Source organism: Heterocephalus glaber, unplaced genomic scaffold (genome assembly GCF_053883595.1).
Source record: "Heterocephalus glaber isolate CG9 unplaced genomic scaffold, H.glaber_assembly_v1.0 deba00001504, whole genome shotgun sequence".
NCBI lineage: Eukaryota > Metazoa > Chordata > Mammalia > Rodentia > Bathyergidae > Heterocephalus > Heterocephalus glaber.
Window position 1 is genome coordinate 58,356,286 of NW_028258324.1, and position 18,454 is coordinate 58,374,739.

At 38.7% G+C, this 18,454-nt stretch overlaps 1 long non-coding RNA gene across 1 annotated transcript in view; it reads left to right on the plus strand.

Annotated features, from left to right (window-relative positions):
• The window catches only part of LOC147825364 (uncharacterized), a 119,657-nt gene that overhangs the window by 80,680 nt on the left and 20,523 nt on the right, over positions 1 to 18,454 (plus strand). Inside the window, exon 5 of the long non-coding RNA XR_015440995.1 lies at positions 12,969 to 13,063. This is a non-coding gene — a long non-coding RNA (uncharacterized LOC147825364). The remainder of the gene's footprint in view (positions 1 to 12,968; positions 13,064 to 18,454) is intronic.

An 18,454-nucleotide genomic window follows, 5' to 3' on the forward strand; every position in this document is an offset into this window, starting at 1 on the left:
CTTCAACCCCTCCATCCCTCCCTATTTACAAAGATTTTGTTTCCATTTTTTCATTTTCTCATATTAATCCCATACCCTTCTTTCCTTTCCCTTACCCCTCCCACTTCCCTCTCCCCTTTGCCCTTTCTCTTCCTATTTCACATTATCTATTATACCTTTTAGTCCTTATTTGCACTTTCAGTTTCCCACACTAGAGAAACTATTCAATATTTACACACGTGTCCTATTTATTTCAATTGAGACTATTGCCTCAGTGTGCATCCATTTAGCTACAAATGTCTCTAATTTCTCCTTTTTATGGCTTAGTAGTACTCCATTTTATTTTTAAAAACACATTCTTTAGCCAGTCTCCAGTTGATGGGCAATTGGGCTGCTTCCAAGTTTTAGCTATTACAAATTGTGCTGTTATGAACATGGGTGCACATATATCACTGTGGTATGATTCTTTTAATTCTTTGGGGAAGACACCTAGCAGGGGGATAGCTGGGTCAAATGGGATTCCCAGTCCTAGTTCTTTGAGGTATCTCCATACTGATTTCCACAGTGGTTGCACCAGTCTACACTCCCACCAGCAGTGGAGAAGTGCTCCTCTGTCCCCACAGCCCCAGTAGCATTTGTTATTGGTTGATTTCATGATAGCAGCCATTCTTTCTGGGGTGAGGTGGAATCTCACTGTTGTTTTCATCTGCATCTCTCGAATGACGAATGATGTTGAACATTTTTTCATGTGCTTATTTGCTATTTCTACTTCTTTGTCTGAGAAATGTCTGTTCATTTCAGATGCCCATTTTTGGATTGGGTCTTTAAATTTGGGAGGTCTGATCTTTTTAAGTTCTCTATAGATTTGAGATAGTAGGCCTTTGTCTGAGGAACAGCAGGTGAAGATTTTTTCCCACATTGTGGATTGTCTCTTCAGACTGCTGGTGGTTTCTCTTGCTGTGCAGAAGCTTTTTAATAAGAAGAGATCCCACTTGTTGATTGTTTGTTTCACGGGCAACTGAGGTTTTGTTCATAAAATCTTTTCCTTCACCAATGCCTTCAAGAGTTCTACCCAACCTCTGTTCCAGCCAGTTCAGTGTTTCTGTTTTAATATTTAGATCTTTAATCCATTAAGATTTTAGTTTAGTGCATGGTGAGAGATATAGGTCTAGTTTTAATCTTTGGCAAGTTGAAACCCAATTTTCCAGCACCATTTATTAAAGAGGCTATCTTTCCTCCAGTGAGGGTGTTTGGCTCCTTTATCAAAGATGAGATGGCTGAGTGTGTCTGGAGTTGTTTCTGCATCTTCTAATCTGTTCCACTGGTCCTCAAGTCTATTTCTTTGCCAGTACCATGCTGTTTTTATCATAGTAGCTTTGTAGTATAGTTGCAGGTTGGAGTTTGTGATACCTCCTGCCATGTCTCTGTTACCTAGAATTCGTTTTACTATTCTGGGTCTCTTCTTGTTCCAAATGAATTTTTGGATTGTTTTCTCAATTGCTTTGCGGGTTTGCATTGAGAAGTCTGCTGTGATTTTGATGGGCTTTCCTTTGTATATGATTTGTTTCTTTTCTCTGACTGATTGTAGAATTTTGTTCTTCTGTTTGGTTTCTGAAATCTTAACAATTATATGCCTATGTGTACATTTTTTTTTTATCAAGGCTAGTTGGAGTCCTATATGCCTTACTTGTCTGTATGTCATGTTCTTTTCCCCTTCTTGGGAATTTTTCTGCTATCACTTCTGTGAACAGTTTTTTATGTCATCTGCACTCTCTCCTGTTTCTTCATTGACTCCGATTAGTCTTATGTTATTCTTATTTACATCATCTAGCTGTTGCTGGATTGACTTCTTGTGGGCCTTTACTATTTTAAAGAAATTTTTCTTTTTCTGGTCACTAACTGCAATCTTTTTTTTTTTAATCCCCATTTCCAAATACCTATTATACCATTTTGGTCCTTATTTCTACTTTTGGTTTCTCACACAAGGTAAACAATGTGGTATTTACACATGTGTGTTCAATTTATTTCACTTAAGAGTATGGTCTCAAAGTGCCTCAATTTATTTTTTTTCTTAAATTCTTTTATTGGTACATTTTAGGTATACAACACAATTACATTTGGAATTAATATGAGAAAATGGAAAAATAGGAACAAAATCTTTGTAAATAGGGAGGACTGGAGGGGTTGAAGGGAGGGCTGGGCAAGGGTGAAAGATGGAAACCAAGAGAGACCATGTAAAGTGCAAATTTCCAGTGATGAATGTCATTATATTGTATACCTAAAATGTACCAATGATTAGAATGAATAATCAATAATGCAAAATAGGAAGAAAAGGTCCAAAGGGGTAGGGGTAGTGGGAGGGGCAGGGGAAAGGAAAGAAGGGAAAGGAAAAATGATGAGAAATAGAAAAAATGGAAATAAAGTCTTTGTAAATAGGGAAGGGTGGAGGGGGTGAAGGGAGGGCTAGGAATGGGGAAAAAATAAGAACCAAGATGCATCATGTAAAGGTACAAGTTTCCAATGAGAAATGTAATTGTGTTGTATAACTAACTGCAATTTTATCTTCTATGTCTGAAATTCTGTCCTCACATTGGCTCACTCTGCTGCATAAGCTTTCAATAGAGTTTTTAATCTCCTGGAAATCTGTTTGCATCTGTTTTATGGATTCCATTTGTTTCTTATGTTGGGATTCCATCATGTTCCTCAGCTCATCTATTTTTCTATCTGTGTCCTCTCTAGATTTATTTATCATGTCTTGCACTATGGGCACAATCTCTGCTGTTATGTGAGAAATTGTTTCTGATTTCATTTTTTCCAGATCCTCTTTCTTTGCCAGTTCAGGGAGTCCAGGTGATTGAGTATCAGATTGTTCCATCTCATTTCCCTTTGGGGTTGCTTTAGGTGATCTGGGAGTCTGGTTTTCAGACTTGTTTAAGTGTCTTCTCATTTCAACAGTGGGGGCAGGGGATGTGTGCTGCTGGTGCTTGCACAGCTCTCCTCCTCAGCACTGGGGGCAGTGGTACGGCACCCCAGAAGGTTCACCTCCTCTGGCCTGAGGGTAGTTCTGTTCCTCAGTGCTAGGGACAGTGGTACAGTGGCCTGGAAGGTTCACCTCCTCTGTGTTGAGGGCGGCTCTGCTCCTCAGTGCTGGGGGCAGTGGTGTTCTTTGTCTTTCTTTACAGCCAAATAGTGTTCCATTATGTATAAATGCTACATTTTCTTTATCCATTCATCTGCTGACAGGTATACAGGCTGTTTCTATAAGAACTCTGAAGAAAGTAGGTAGAGACGGAACATACTTGAATTTAACAAAAGCCATTTTTGACAAATCAATAGATAATGTCATATTAAAATGGGGGAAAACTAAAAGCTTTCCCTCTAAAATCAGGAACAAGACAAGGATGTTCATTATCACCACTCCTGTTTAACATAGTCCTTGACACATTATCCAGAGCAATCAGGCAAGAGAAGAAATAAAGGGGATGTGTATAGGAAAGGATAAAGTCAAGTATCGTTTGCAGATGACAGGACACTGTATATAAAAGACCCCAAAACTCCACCAAAAAACTCTTAGAATTAATAACCAACTTCTCCAATGTAGTAGGATTAAAAATCAACACAAAAATCAATAGCATTTGTGTACACCAATAATAAATTCAAGGAGAAGGAAATTAGGAGAACAGTACCATTTATGATAGCATCAAGAAGAAATAAGTACCTAGGAACTAACCACTTTACAGCTTTTTAAGTCTTCTCTTTCCTGCCAAGTAAGCAGTCTGTCTAAAGTTATTTTGACCTGATGTGCTGGTGCATGCCTGTAACCTCAGGACTCAGGAGGCTGAGGCAGAAGAATTGCCATGAGTTCAAGGCGAGCCTGGGCTAGATAGTGAGTTCAAGGCCAGCCTGAACTACATAGTGAGATCCTGTATAAATAAATAAATTAATTAATAGTTTATTTTGTAGAAAGCCTGCTATATCAAAGTTCCTGCCTAAATATACTAAAGATTCATTTTTAAAAATTCAAATGAGTGTTCAATTTATTTAGGCAGGAACTTTTGATACAGCAAGGTTTATTTACACAAAATAACTTTATTTCTTTTCTCTTTTTTTTATGTTGTTGTTCAGTGGTAGAGTACTTGCCTCGCATGTTTAAAACTCTGGTGTTTGATCACCAGCACTGGAAAAAAAGAAAGAAAGAAAGAGAGAAAGAGAGGAAAGAGGGAAGGTAGAAAAAAAGAAAAGGAAAGAATGCCATGATACTGAGAACAAGTCCTGCTTAGAAGAAACATAATACATAAAAGCATGGGATAGCTGAAGTGCAAAAGCATAGGCCAACCACTACTCTGAGCTTCAAAGAAAAATCTACCAATGGACTTTTTGGTCTGGGGGCAGCGATGTGACATGGAAAGTTCTGTGGCTGGAAGAAGTGAGTACAGTATTGCCAAGGGTAGGTAAGTGGGGGACCAATTCTTGACTAGAGCAAGAGGCATAGGGGAAGTGCTGAGCATGGAGAGTGACACAAAGAGGAGAGCAGGAGTGAGATCCCATCCCTTTATCCTTCCAGTTCTTCTTTCCATCAGCAAACTTTTAGTGAAGGCCTGTTTCGTGCTGGGCAGAGTGGGAGGTATTAGGTAAACTTGGAAGTTGGAAGACAAGAGATGGACCGTGGTAATTTCCAGTGAGACAGGAAGGTAGAGCCGTGTCTCTGACACTTACCACTGATACAGGAATTCTGGCTTCTCAAAACCTGGTAAATGTCATTTTCAGAGAAACACTCTTCCCGAGCTAACTCTGTTTCTGGACCATAGTAGATGGTCGCAAGTACCACTTCACACTTTGCATTCCTAGGTGCCTTACAGAGCAAGAGGAGGCTGAGGAGTTTCAGGGTTTTGCAGCCAGCCTTGGACAGTTTCTATGGCATGCAGTTTGAGGTTTCTTAAAAAAGAAAAGGCTTTAAAAAAAATTTTGTTTTTGTTTATGATTTTCTGTTGTTATAATCAAGTGTTTTTGTGTTCCAACTACACAGCAGACATTTCCTGTTAATCATTTCACTCAAGATTCTCAATGATCCCGTGTGAGATGGGTCTTCTTTCCCAAATTTCATCACTAAAGAGCAAAGAGAGTGAGATGTTAAATAGTTTGGTTATTAAAAAAAAAAAAACACCTAAAAACAAAACACTAACTTTTTTTTTTTTTTTTTCAAACCCCTTAGTTCTCTATCCCTACTTTTTCATGTTACATTCCTTTTATTGAACTCCCTGAACCTATAGTGTTGGGCTGGAGACAATAGTGTGTATGTCCTTGTCATTCCCAGAGAAAGTGTTGCACAACTGAAGGAGAAAATGCTGATGAAGTCTTCGCTGAGAAACATTATATGAACTTAATGTTTTAGACTGGATCCTTCAGAATTCAAAAGGACTAATAATAAATATGATGTGGCCATTATTTTTGGTGAGCAATTAGCACAGCATTATCTCAACATAATTGAATTTCCATTAATGGAAATAGGAAGAGTACTTCAGAATTTGGCACATCTTCACTTTCATGTTTGAAGTAGGCAATGAAAAAAATATTCTAAAAACTTCAAAAGCCCACTTATTGTTTGGAACTTGTTCATGGATATGAGCTACTCTTGGCACTTTTTTGCGAAAGGCTTTAATATCCAATTTCAGAGGCTCTCTAGCACAATCACACCAATTTAGCATCCATTCACTTGCACATTTAAAAATTGATTTAAAATTGTGCAAAGAATTGTTGAAACCCACAGGACTTATGGCTTGACTCACTGAATCATGCACATCCTGATGCTGCTTCTTGTAAAGCTGTTGAGCCTAGAAGTGTGTGTGCAGAAAGGTGCCACAGATACAAGTCTGTGCACGTGTACACATGTGTATACATACTTTTGCATTCTTGGGTACATGTGCCATGGAAGTGCCTTCTAAAGTTCAGTGATTCATTTATTAAACAAATATTACATACGTAGAAGTCAAAGAATCTTCCAGCAGTCAGCTAAGGGGAAAGAAGACATGGAAGTGTGAAATGCTGAGCACCTAATGAAAAAGTGCTACTAGTTAATCTGTGGCAAATGAATAACCAAAGTCACAGAAATACAGGCAATAACTGTCAACTCCGCATATAAGAAAAGGCCATGTCTTTACCTGCCAGTATTGACTACCCTCCCCTAAATCCATTATGTCCTGGGCACTTTATAGACATTATCTCTGCTATGCAGCCTTCTTTTGGAGATGAGAAAACAGACATTAGAGGAGTCACCTCATGGAGATGCAGAGGCCGAGGGCAGGGGCGTAATCCAAACCCATTTCTGCAGGCTCCAAAGTCCTTCCACCTCTCACTCCACCCTGCTCTTTACTTTACTTCTTTACTGCCTTTTGCTTCTCAGAAAAAAGTCCAGTCTTCCCTGGAAGGGCGCAAGTCAATTTTCATAGCTGGTGCTACACGTTCCCTTTCCGTGGTCTCCACCATCCTGAGAGAGACATGGCCCAAGCACATGGTGCCGAGATCAGGACTGGGTGGCTAGTTTAGGAGGGTGTGAATGAGCCGGCAAAAATATCAGACTGGAAATAGTTGGGTTGGGAGGAGCCTGGCAGGGCTTGGTAGAGCAGCTCATCCATCTGTGTCAGAGCCTTGAGCCCTCTGCATGTTTGCCTCCCCAGAACCAGGAGAGAAGGAGAGATCTGGACTCAGTATAAAGTGAAATAAAAATGTCATGGCCTTCATAGGACTTCTGAGGCTATGATGGTAGACCAGATGCCTATACAATAATAGGCAGCTCTCCTATATCCCAAATTCACAGTGCCATGTATAGTATATGATTTTATATATATATTTTTATATATATATATAAATATGCATTCAAATGTGTATCCCTCCCTCCTTTCTCTGGGTGGTTAGCAACATTAGAAGATAGCTTATTTTTTTTTGTCATACCTTTTTCCTTTGTATGCACTTTTTAACTTTAACTAAATATTGGGTTTCATTGTTTTATTTTCATACATACAGACAAGCTATTTATAAAACAACATTCCTAACATTCTTCTGATAAATTTTCAATGTTAAGATTAAGAACTGGCTTTGGGGTAAAATTTATTGTTTTTGTTATTAAAATCAATTGTAATGTTATTTTTTTTCACTGCTACAATATTTGCTTAAGTGTCTTTGTTTTTACCAGGCATATGTCACTTCTTTTGGCTTTTTAAAAAAAGAGATAGGGTTTACTTTTAAAGAGAAGTACACTGATGTCCTTCATAGTACATGATGATTGTTTAGTGCCCTGAGGCCTCAGGAAATTCAAAGCTCAGTAATCCGATTTAACACCTCACATCATGAGGTGAGAATGTTTAACCAGTTTGCTTATGTTGTCTAGTCAAGAAGTGGCAGGACCTCCTGCCCAGCAAAATGTTGTCTGGGGCTATGGCAGAACATGCAGGAAGTATTAGGAAGTAGAGTCTCTTTCGTCTCCTCTTCCTCCTCCTCAGTCTTACTCTCCCCAAAAACCAGAACACTAATCTGCTTTTAATCAAATTTTAATTTTAGATTAGTTTTAGGCTTTTAAAAAAATTGTGACAATCATACCAAGAGTTCCATATATCCCATGCCCTGTTCCCCCCAATATTGATACCATATATTAGTGTAGTACAGTTGTCAAAATGAATGAGCCAGTATTTTAACTAGAGCCTGACTTTATTCAGATTTTCATAGTTTTTTACCAAATGTCTTTTTTCTTCTCCAGGATCTCATCTAGGTCATCACATTACATTACATTTATTTATTTATTTATTTATTTATTTATTTATTTATTTATTTTAGTTTTTTCAGGATAGCTGTTAATTAGGCTAGCCTTGAACTCACTATGTAGCCCAGGCTGACCTCGAACTCATGGTGATTCTCCTACCTCAGCCTCCCAAATGCTGGGATTACAGGCATGCGCCAACATGCCTGGTGCCACATTACATTTAATGATCAAGTTTCCTTAGGTTCTTCTTGGTCATGACAGTTTCTCAGGATTCCTTGTTTTTAAAGACTTTAGCAGTTCTGAGGAATATTGTATAGATCTTTAATAGAGTACTCCTCAATACAGATCCAATTTGCCTGATGTTTTTCTCATAATGAGAATATAGGGTTTGAGCAGTAAAACCACAAAGGTAAAATGACATTCTCTTCACATAATGTCTTTTTTTTTTAACCTAAGGAAAATGCCTGGCACACCCCAGCTACTCAATAAGGGCCAGGTTCTTCATCACCTGCGCACCTCAGATCAGTTCAGTAACAGGAAATCATTTGTCTCTAAAGTGTCATTACTGTGTGTCAGTTCTTCTCTTCTAGGAAAGAGATGGACCAAATGGAAAGCAGATTTTTTTTTTTCAGATTTTGCTAGTGATAATTAGGGGAGATAGAAATGGTCCCCGTGCTGAAGATTTGCCTTTCCAGGACTTTTCTTACCCTACTCTGTCCTCTACAAAGGTGATCTCTAAGGCCTGTGATAACCGACAGTCTCTTTGAGTCTATATTCTTGTTGGGTTTGAACAACGGGGGCGGCAGAGTCCAGGGGGCAGCAGGACAGTGAACTACTTCTTACTCCGAACTGGTTCTTCCCTTCTTGCTGCCACTTAGGCTGACCATCTCCCCGATAAAGGGCCATACAGGGCAACCCTCTCCCTGGCCGTGACCTCCCCTGGGTTCTGTTACTTGCTCCTCCCCTGGTCCTCCAGAGAAAGGGTGTGAGGCGGGCTCTGTTGCTCACCCAGGGACCTGCACTTTCTACTGGTCCTTTTCATAAACCCTGCACATAACCTTGTAAATCATCCACTTTTAAAAACTCTACCCAGCTGCACACTTTGAGTCAGTCTTTCCCACCAGGACCTTGTCTGATCCATCCCCTGTTTAAATTTAGATCTCGAGAAGAGTCAAAGTGGCTTCCAACAGGGCAGGTAGCCAAATGGCACCTGCTGAATTGTGACTAATAGCAAGATTCAGCTCTTGAAAGAGTCACTATATCAGACACATCTGTCTACTGCTGTCTGTCTACCTAATGCTCTTTACAATGACCTTGGTAGGCTTTTACATTTATTTTAATGATGCTGCCATCACACAAAAATAATTCTGGAAGCTTGGAATCCCTGTTTGAAAGTGATCTTTAGAGGCAGTTTAACGTATAGCAATCTTTCCAAACTTGATTCGTCTTCCATTCGTCAGCCTGAGTTCTGAATGACATTTGATTGTTTCCAAAAATCACATCTGACCTCACAGAGTAAAGCTGATATGGGCAATATTTTTAACATAAGTCTGTAAGCCATAGTCTCCAAAGAAAAGATTTTTGAAATGAGGGGAAAGAGAGAATTCTAGAAGTGTCAAGCCATGGCAGCATTTGGAATAAGCACAAAACATACATAGGTGACTATTTTAGAAGAGCAAATATTTATTTTGAGATACAGATTCTGCTGTGATTCTTCTATGATTGTTTAAAACTTCGTCAGGGCTGGGAGTGTAGCTCAGTGGTAGAGCCCTTGCCTGACATGTACAAAACCTTGGGTTTGATCACAAAAATAAATAAAAATAAATAAAAAATCAAATATTTGTTATTAAACCATAAAAGTATAGTGTTTTATAACAGGCTTGGGGGTCTGACTGGCTGGGCTTAAGTTCTGGGTTTATCATTTATTATCTGTGTGTTTCCTTAGACAAGTGCTTAACTTTTCCCTGCCAAGTTTCTCATCTGTAAAATGGAGATAATACCAATGCTGTTGGATATTCTCATAACTAAATAAATTAGTATATGTGAAGCATTTGAAATTGTGCTGGAAAGTAAGAAGGGATGAAATGTTAGCTATTACCCTTGCCTAATAAATTTATCATAGATCCTAATTAATGACCATCAATTTTTAGCAAAGTCGTGCTGTAGTTTTTTTAAACATATGTAAACCTTATTTTTTTAATATCAGCTGATGGCTCTAACATAAAATCAAGATTTGTTCAGAGATTAAGAAAGTTAAGAAATTATTTATATTTACATTGTTGTTGTTTCCAACAGCCAAAAATCAAATGTCTCTTAAAAAGAAAAAAGTACTCAATATGCTAAACTTTCTGACATCAAATAAGTAAGGCTGGGAAAAGGAGGAAAGTCTGCTAAGTCACAAATTGTTAGAGACCCAGGTCTCCCACAGATACCCAACCAAAGGAAAAAAAGGAGAAATTCTAATCTCAAGTGCATCTTTTGCAGTAAATGACATATGTAGAAATGACTTTCCAGTGGTTTCAAATCAACACAATGTTTTCTAATTGTTCAGTGATGGGCTTGATTTTTCAATTTCTAAGCTGCAGTATACTCCTGGCTTATAAATAAATAAGTGAAGACACATATACACATATAATTTTTCAAACTATTGTACTGTCAAATTAAGTTGGCTGCCACTACTGAGTAACCTCATGAACTAATGAAGTAAACACCTGCCCCTGCTGGGAAGTGGACTGAGTCCAGGTCTCCCAAGCTTCCACCTGCAGAAACCGTGACTCACCTCTGAGTCACTGTGCAAACGTTAGAGGGGAGAAGCCAGCCGGGATCCAGGGGATGCGCTTGCCTGCTGCTTCTCCCCTGCTCTCCTAGGATACTGCCAGAAATGATACTTCCAAACAGCTCACCCCATCACAAAGCGGGAGATTACAAAATCCGTGCGGCAGCTGATTTCCTAATAGGGTGCATTAAACAGGACATTGCATGTTTTATGGGCTGGGGTTGATTAGACTATAAGGCTTAAAATATGTAGCTAAAGTGGTTGAAAAATAGGCCTTGGAAGTTCAGATCAAAGCATTACAGGGGGGTGATTAGATAAATAAAAGTTTAAGCCTAACTGAGCAAATAATTGCACATCCCCTGAAAAGCTGGGTTCACAGGGATTGATCAAATGTGAGTCACCCCAGGCACAGATGTCTTTCTAAGAATATTCCTTTTAATTTTAAATGTACATCAAAAGGAAAAAATCTGGGTACTGACCAGCAAATACTCTTGTTTGTATAAGAAAAGCCTCTTTAAGATACTGAATGAATGAATATATATATATATATATACACACACACACACACACACACACACACACACACATATATCTCCTTCATTGTTGAAAGAGCCCATTTTTCCTTTCTTTTTTTTTTAGTAAAAGGTTTTTGCTTCAACACATACTAATACAGCTCACCTAGGACAATTCTAAAATATTTCTGGAGTCTTATCTTGTCTGTTATAATAAAGAAATCATATACTGGTTTATGTTAAAAGCATGTACTGTTATTATTCTAAAGAAAGCTATGTCACTGGGGGAGAAGATTCATCTTTGTCTTTGTCTAGTTAAAAAACAAAAACTGCATTTGCAAAGCCTGCGGGTGCCTTGGTATATGTCAGACACTAGTTATTTTATTTAATCCTCATGACAATGCTCTAAGGCAGGTTTTCATATTCCTATTTTATATTTAAGGAAATCAAAGGACACTTATAGATTAAGTAACATGTCCCAAGTTGCCAGACTAGGAAGTGGCAGAGGGGAGCATGGGCCAGGTTGGTCTCATGCTGGGCCTTTGCTATCTCAGAGCTCCCTGACAGTCACTTTAGTATCTTCAGGGGCTCCATAGCCAGCTGTACCTAGATTTCAATCATTTCTATGACATGATCTTGGCTATTTCCTTGAGGCAGGATCCCAGTATTATTTCTCATTTTGAAAATAAGCAACCCAAGGTAGAGATAATGACTTTCCAAAAGCCACATAAAGCAAGGCAAATAGGCAGGTAGATATACACTTTGGGCCACTAAGGTTCAAGTCTGTGATTTAGTCATCCATTGGCCAGATGATGACCGGAAAAATATTTTGGTAGCTAGAGTTCTTTGGGAGCCCTTATCTATGTCTCAGAATCAGTAGTTTCTTTGGAAGCAACATTTACCCCACAATACACCCAGGAAAAATGGAAATCAGAACTGGGGAGGGGGAATGAAGAGTTGATAGGATCAATGGCAGGTGTGAATTAACACAAGTTTTAGTTTTCCAAGGCTGCCCATGGGCTATGTTTCACAGCATCCTTGATGATATTTTTATAACTTCATTTATACCCCCACTTTAATACTTTTTGATCTTTGTTTAGTCAAGTATTTCTGCAACACAGTGTGGCATTGTATTTCAGTTCCTCTTCAGACAGCAAATGGTGGACAAACGGGTTGGCTCAGAGAAATAGTCATTGCCCCAGGAAGTCAGGATAAGACAGAGTTGCTCCCCTTCTGGAGCTCTTAATTCCCTGTACCCTTTGGAGACTGTTCTGCAGGAGCCCTTCCTCCTGGAGCATCACTCTCTGGTTAGTAGAGAAGGTGATAAGCTATAGGGAAATATTCACACGAGGCCTGGATCATATCTGTTGCACACTTGCGTGAGACTTGATTTAGACCTTCACATCTCAGCTGTTAGAGTTACGAGCTATGACTTTGGACAAGTCATTTACCCTCATTCAACACAACTTTCTCCTCTGTGGAGTAGGAAGAATACTAATTTATTTATGTATTTATTACTTTTAAAATATCAACTGTATTTATTATCATTGCATTAAAGAAATGCTGTTTCCCTTGCATGTTTGAGGGGTTCCCAAGGAGGAGACAGCTGTGCACAGCATTTGGGCTGCAGTATCCTTGGAGTGAATGGGGTAGCATTATTAGCATCATACTAAACATCATATATCATACACCATATATGTAGTACTCAACAACTATAGCCTTGGCTGGCAGAATTACTCTGAACATTTGTGCCAGTTAATTTTAATTGTCAGCTTGACTGGATTAAGAGACTTCCAGAGAGGCAATTGGATCTTGATGTGCTATACTCATGAGTAGATTAACCCACTGATGTTAGTAGCTAAATATGCCATTTGGAGGTTGATCACTGGGGGTGTGACTTAGGAGGGTGATTCTCACTCTAGCTCTTCCCCTGTGCTCTGCTTCCCAGCCACCATGAAGTGAGCAGCTTTGCTCCACCACACTCTTTTGCTATGATGTTCCTGACTTGGAGCCAACCTACCACGGACTGAAACCTCTGAAACTGTGAGCCAAACAAAACATTTCCTCCTTTAAATTGTATATATCAGATATTTGTACCAGCAATGGGAAAGCTACTCATACAGAACCATTCCTAAATGAAACCTGTAAAATCAACTGGCTATGGTTACAATATGCAAGTACTCAGTAAATGTTCTTCGGAACAAACAAACCCAAACCAAGCAGAGTCTCACCTTGTCAGGAGTGTGTGTGAGAACAAAGGCTCATAATATCAAAACATATATCTATAGTGAAGGCCAGAACTCAATAATAGCTATCATACACTGGAGATATAGCTACATGAAGTAAAAACCAACACCCAAACAGAACTAAGTGAAGCAAGCCCCCAGAAATTGTCCTTAGGAATCCACTGGCTGAGAGTCCTTGTAAGTTCCAGTGTTAATGTTTAATGTACTCTGGCACCAAGGATGAAGCCGACAATAATGAGAGCAGTTTTTCCACAGCGCTACTTGGGTTTTCACTGATGAGTTTAGAAACTATAAACATAATCAAAAGAAAACAAAACACCGCAAGTCTAAAACAGGGTTGGTTGCTTCTCCCCTAAAGCAGTTTTCCACATTCTCTTTGTCGCCTGGAAATGCAGATTCAAAAGAAAGTTTTAAGAGTGATAGATGCTCATTTTTCTTCTAAATTTAGAGTTAACCTTCAATGAATATTAATGGAGAAAGTGAGTCAATGTAGAACAGTGTTTTTCAAAGACTAATAGTCAGAGTACCCTTCTCAGAATTAATTGAGTTAAAAATGTTAAAATGTGGATTCCAGACCAGTTAAAAATGTGGATTCCAGACCAGTTATCTTGACCCTCTGGATTCCCACTTTTAACAGGCTTCCTAGAGGAATAAAGGGAAGCTGCTGACAAATGAGGATACAGTTCTCTGCATTTATTTTGCCTTCATACAACACCTGCCAATTTTAAAAGCAAACCAAACAATAAAAGGCTGACTTAAAATAGACAAATGAGAGGGTGAGGTACCTAAAAACATTTGCAGCAAATCCAGATATTAAAATACAGTAAACAGCTGGGTGTGGTAGTGAATGCCTGTAACCCAGCACTTGGGAGGCTGAGACAGGAGGATCACTGTGAGTTCAAAGCCAGCCTACACTGCAAAGTGAGACCGTGTCTCAAAAAAAAAGAAAAACTCCAAAATACAGTAAACAACCATTTTACTAAGTTTAATTCTAGTACTACACTGTGCTTACCAGAGCACAAGGAACCATCTAATAAGTTTAAAAGAGAAAACTGTGTGTGTGTGTATGTGTGTGTGTGTGTGTGTGTGTGTTATAGCCAGGTAGATGAAAATGTTAAATGACCACAACAAAGTAGGTCACAGAGTCATTAATTCCATCTCTTTGATACATTAAAAAGTTTCAGAAAATTTATTATCTTTCGTACTCAGAAAGGCACATTTATGCCCCCTGTGGTGGTCACCAGCCTCACCCCAGATGTACAGAGACCAGTCAAACACAGTCCTTCTGTTTCTTCTTTCTAGGTCTTTTAATTGCTCATTTCTGTCTTTCTCTTTTTTGTTTGTTTATTTTTCATGTTTATGTTTCAGTTGCTTGGTGTGTTTCACACTTCTGCTTTGCCAGAGCCCTAAGTGCATATTTAAATTGCATGCAGATAATTCAGCATGGTTCCCACATACTTACTACAGTGTAGGTTTCTACGGGCTCTGAGAAAGATCTAAGGGTACAGCTGGGAAGAAAGTGCTGTCTCAACACAGACAAATGCAAGATTCCCGCTCAGGTGGGGTTCGTCTCTCAGGTGGGGTTTCGCACTCATGTGGGGTGTCCAGCAGTGCTGCAAAGGGGAAGATGCAGCTCATCGAGCAGACAGTGCCTTCAGGGACCCTTCCAGCGCCCCAGGTGGAAGGGATATCTGCGAGACTGGCTCCAAGAACACGAAGGGAAAGCGTTTGTGCAATAATGGATGCTCCTGTCCTGTTTCCAACAAAGATCCCGTTGAACACCTAGGAATGGTGAGGGTCAAGGGCAGAACCATGTGAGGGCCATTGGGAACCTGGAGACAAGTAGAACAAAGGGAAGAGGCCACTCAAGTGAGACAGAATCCTATCACGATAAAGGAACAGAACAGGAATTGGATAAGGGAAGGACAGAGAAATTAGCCAGGCCGGGAGACCATACTGCGCAGCTTACCCTAATTATTATTATTATTTTTATCATTTGCAGTTCTAGGAATGGAACCCAGGGCCTTTTCCCTGAATTACATCTCTGGCCCTTCTTATTCTATTTTTTAATTTTGAGACAAAATCTCCCAGAATTGCCCAGGTGGGTCTAGAACTTTCGATCCTCCTGTCTCAGCCTCATTCAGTACTGAAATTACAGATGTGCACCACCACGTGTTGATAACAGAACAAAGATGATCTCGTTCAAAGGAGATTTCCATTCTTAATATTGTAGTTATTTCCCTCATGAGACGTTTGTTTTTAACTCTCACATATACTGACCCATGTCTTCTCACTCGCCACCTGCTTCCCCCCAAACATCCAGCGGAGAGTTCACTGTTTATTTATTTATGCTCTGCCTGTTTCCAAAATGGATTTAAGGCAGTGGAGCACAAGAGGCAAGTCAAATTTCAATGTTAAAAATTCATCACAGTAAGAATTTTCCATATCTCCAGCCAGACAATACTCCATCATTAGAATGTTAGGCTTGTGCTGCCAAGGCTGGTTGGAGCCTGGTGCTGCTTTCTGCTTAGGTATAGAGAAAGAGATCTCTGGCCCTCAGCTCTGTGCTGATTGCTTTTAAATATTTCAGGGCAGGTATCAGGAGCCATGATGACCAACTGCCATGTCAAGTGCCTAGCATGTTACAGGCAGCCACACTGAATCTTCACAACCCTTTTATTTTATTTATCTCACATTCAACTCATGAAGAAAGTGAAGACCAAGAGGGATTTTAAAAAAATTGCTTGAAGTCACACTGCTAGTAGGTGACATGTTTCAAACACAGGCCTGATGACTGACTCCCTGGCCCTTGTGATTTCCTTTAGACCGATTTACTTCTAGAAACAGGAGGACTTGGCCAGAGGGAGAAGCTCAGAAGTAGCCCTGGGCTCTGTGAGAAAACCTGGTACCAGTGGCCCTCATGCTGAGGTAGACGGTGTTTGCCACAGGGCACTTCTCCTCAATTCTGAAGCATATCTTTCCTATCACATGTCCCAAGGGTGTTACTCACATTTTCCACCTAAATGAACAAGGCTTGTGTCACTTGTGTAATGTAAATATCATCTTTCCTGTGGGAAGCTTTTACCTGCTTGAGACTCTAGCTTTGGGCCTGGATTTGTGCATATTTTGCCTTGTAGATCATTGGCAGGAGCAATTTAAGTGCCTTTTTAGGAGAAAGGTAAACACACTGTTTTCAAACACCAGTGTTTTCGAATACTGCTGCAGAAGTAAGATGATGTAATTAAGACCCTTGACTGCAATTTTTGTCTTTTATACAGTAGTTTAAAAATTTTAAGGGGTAGAGGAAAATGCCGGCTGTAATTCAAAAGGAAATGGGGATTTAACCGGATCCAAATCAGGAGCTAATTAGTCATTTATGTGCCTGACACCCTATGAGGATTTCTCTCCTAATCCCTGCTTCTGGGACTTGTGTCTAGTGAAATACTGAGGCCAGGGTAAAAGTCAGACACTGCCACGATTCTGGAACAGGTACTCAGAACTTTTGTGGAATAATGTTTCTCTGTGTTCAGATGAATTGATATGGCTTTATATTTCATCAGCGCTTCTTTTGTAAGTTAGTGGCTGAGCAATAGTTCTCAAACTGTTTTCAAAAACGGAAAGAGGGATTTCCACCCCACTCCCTGAAGCCTGATATGAATCTTTCTGCTCATTATCTCTGTAAGGTCATCTTTATGTCAATAAAAATAGTGATGTTTGCAACAAAAGATTTATTTTTGTTCCCAACCATAACCAACATCCACTCAAAGTCCACTCCCCATGACTGTGGTCCTAGATCAAAGATGATCTTTTCAAAAACAGATCCCCAAAGCCTGTAACCCATAGGTGGAAAACGCTGTAAACGCGGAGACAGGCAGACGACACATGGAGACAGGCACACAGTAAATGGTTTTGATGATAAATACGACTAATTGAGCAGTACTGATTGTGATTTTCTTATGCCACTTTTCATTTATTTGTGGAAGAACAGCACGAAAATTGATAAATGTCTCTCAAATGAAATTTAGAACACAGATGAAGAAGAAACATGTATAAGTCATGTCTAAACCTACACCTTAAAAATAACCAGTTATTATTTTGGTATATAAGTATCTAGTGTTTTAAGAAATGCACAGTACACATATTTTATACAAAGATAAATTATATTATAAGTGACATTATTTTATTCCAGGCTTTTTTACTGCACAAAATATGAGCATTTTTGTATGCCATTAAAAATTCTATCACAACATTATTTTTTATTTTATTATATTCTACTGTTCAAGTAAAATAGCTTTTTTTTCCTTAAATTCTTTTATTGTTACATTTTAGGTATACAATACATTTACATTTATCATTGGGTGCTTGTACCTGCACATGATGTATCTTGGTTCTGATTTTTTCCCCATTACCTGTGCGCACTTCACCCCCTCCACCCTTCCCTATTTACATAGACTTTGTTTCCATTTTTTTTCTTTTATCATAATTTTTTCTTTCCCCTTCCCCTCCCACCACCCCTACCCCTTTGGACCTTTTCCTATTTCAAATTATCAGTTATTCATTTTAATCATTTTAATCCTTATTTACACTTTCAGTTTCTCACACTAGAGAAACTGTTATTTACACATGTGTGTCCTATTTATTTCACTTAGGAGTATGGCCTCAATATGCATCCATTTAAAACCCTAATTTTAAAGGTAATACATGCTCATTGTTAAAAAGGAAAATCAGTCACACAAAGTTAAAAAGATATGTATATTTTAAGCTTACTTATGTCAATAAATTATCCACAACTATATCAATTTATATTATTAAAAAGAATATCTAAAAACATCTATTCTTATAGCCTCAAAGACAGAGCATTATCATTTTTAAATCATTACTAATTAGGTTGAAAAAAGAGAGACATGAATTTATTTTATACGTCCTTGATTCTTAGTGTTTGATTATCTATATGTCTATTTGTTTTCCTCATTATAATTCTCACATTTGTATTTCTCTGTATAAATTGCTTATTTTCTATGCTCATTTTTCAGTGGGCTTGTAAAAGGCCTTTATATTGTAGCTATCAATCATTTTTTTCTGCCAACTGTATTAAACATTTTCCTCAGTTTTGTTCTCTGTCTTTGAATTGTGATTGCTTTATTTATTTTTAACTTTTTGTTATTAAATAGTTTTCAATTTATGGAAT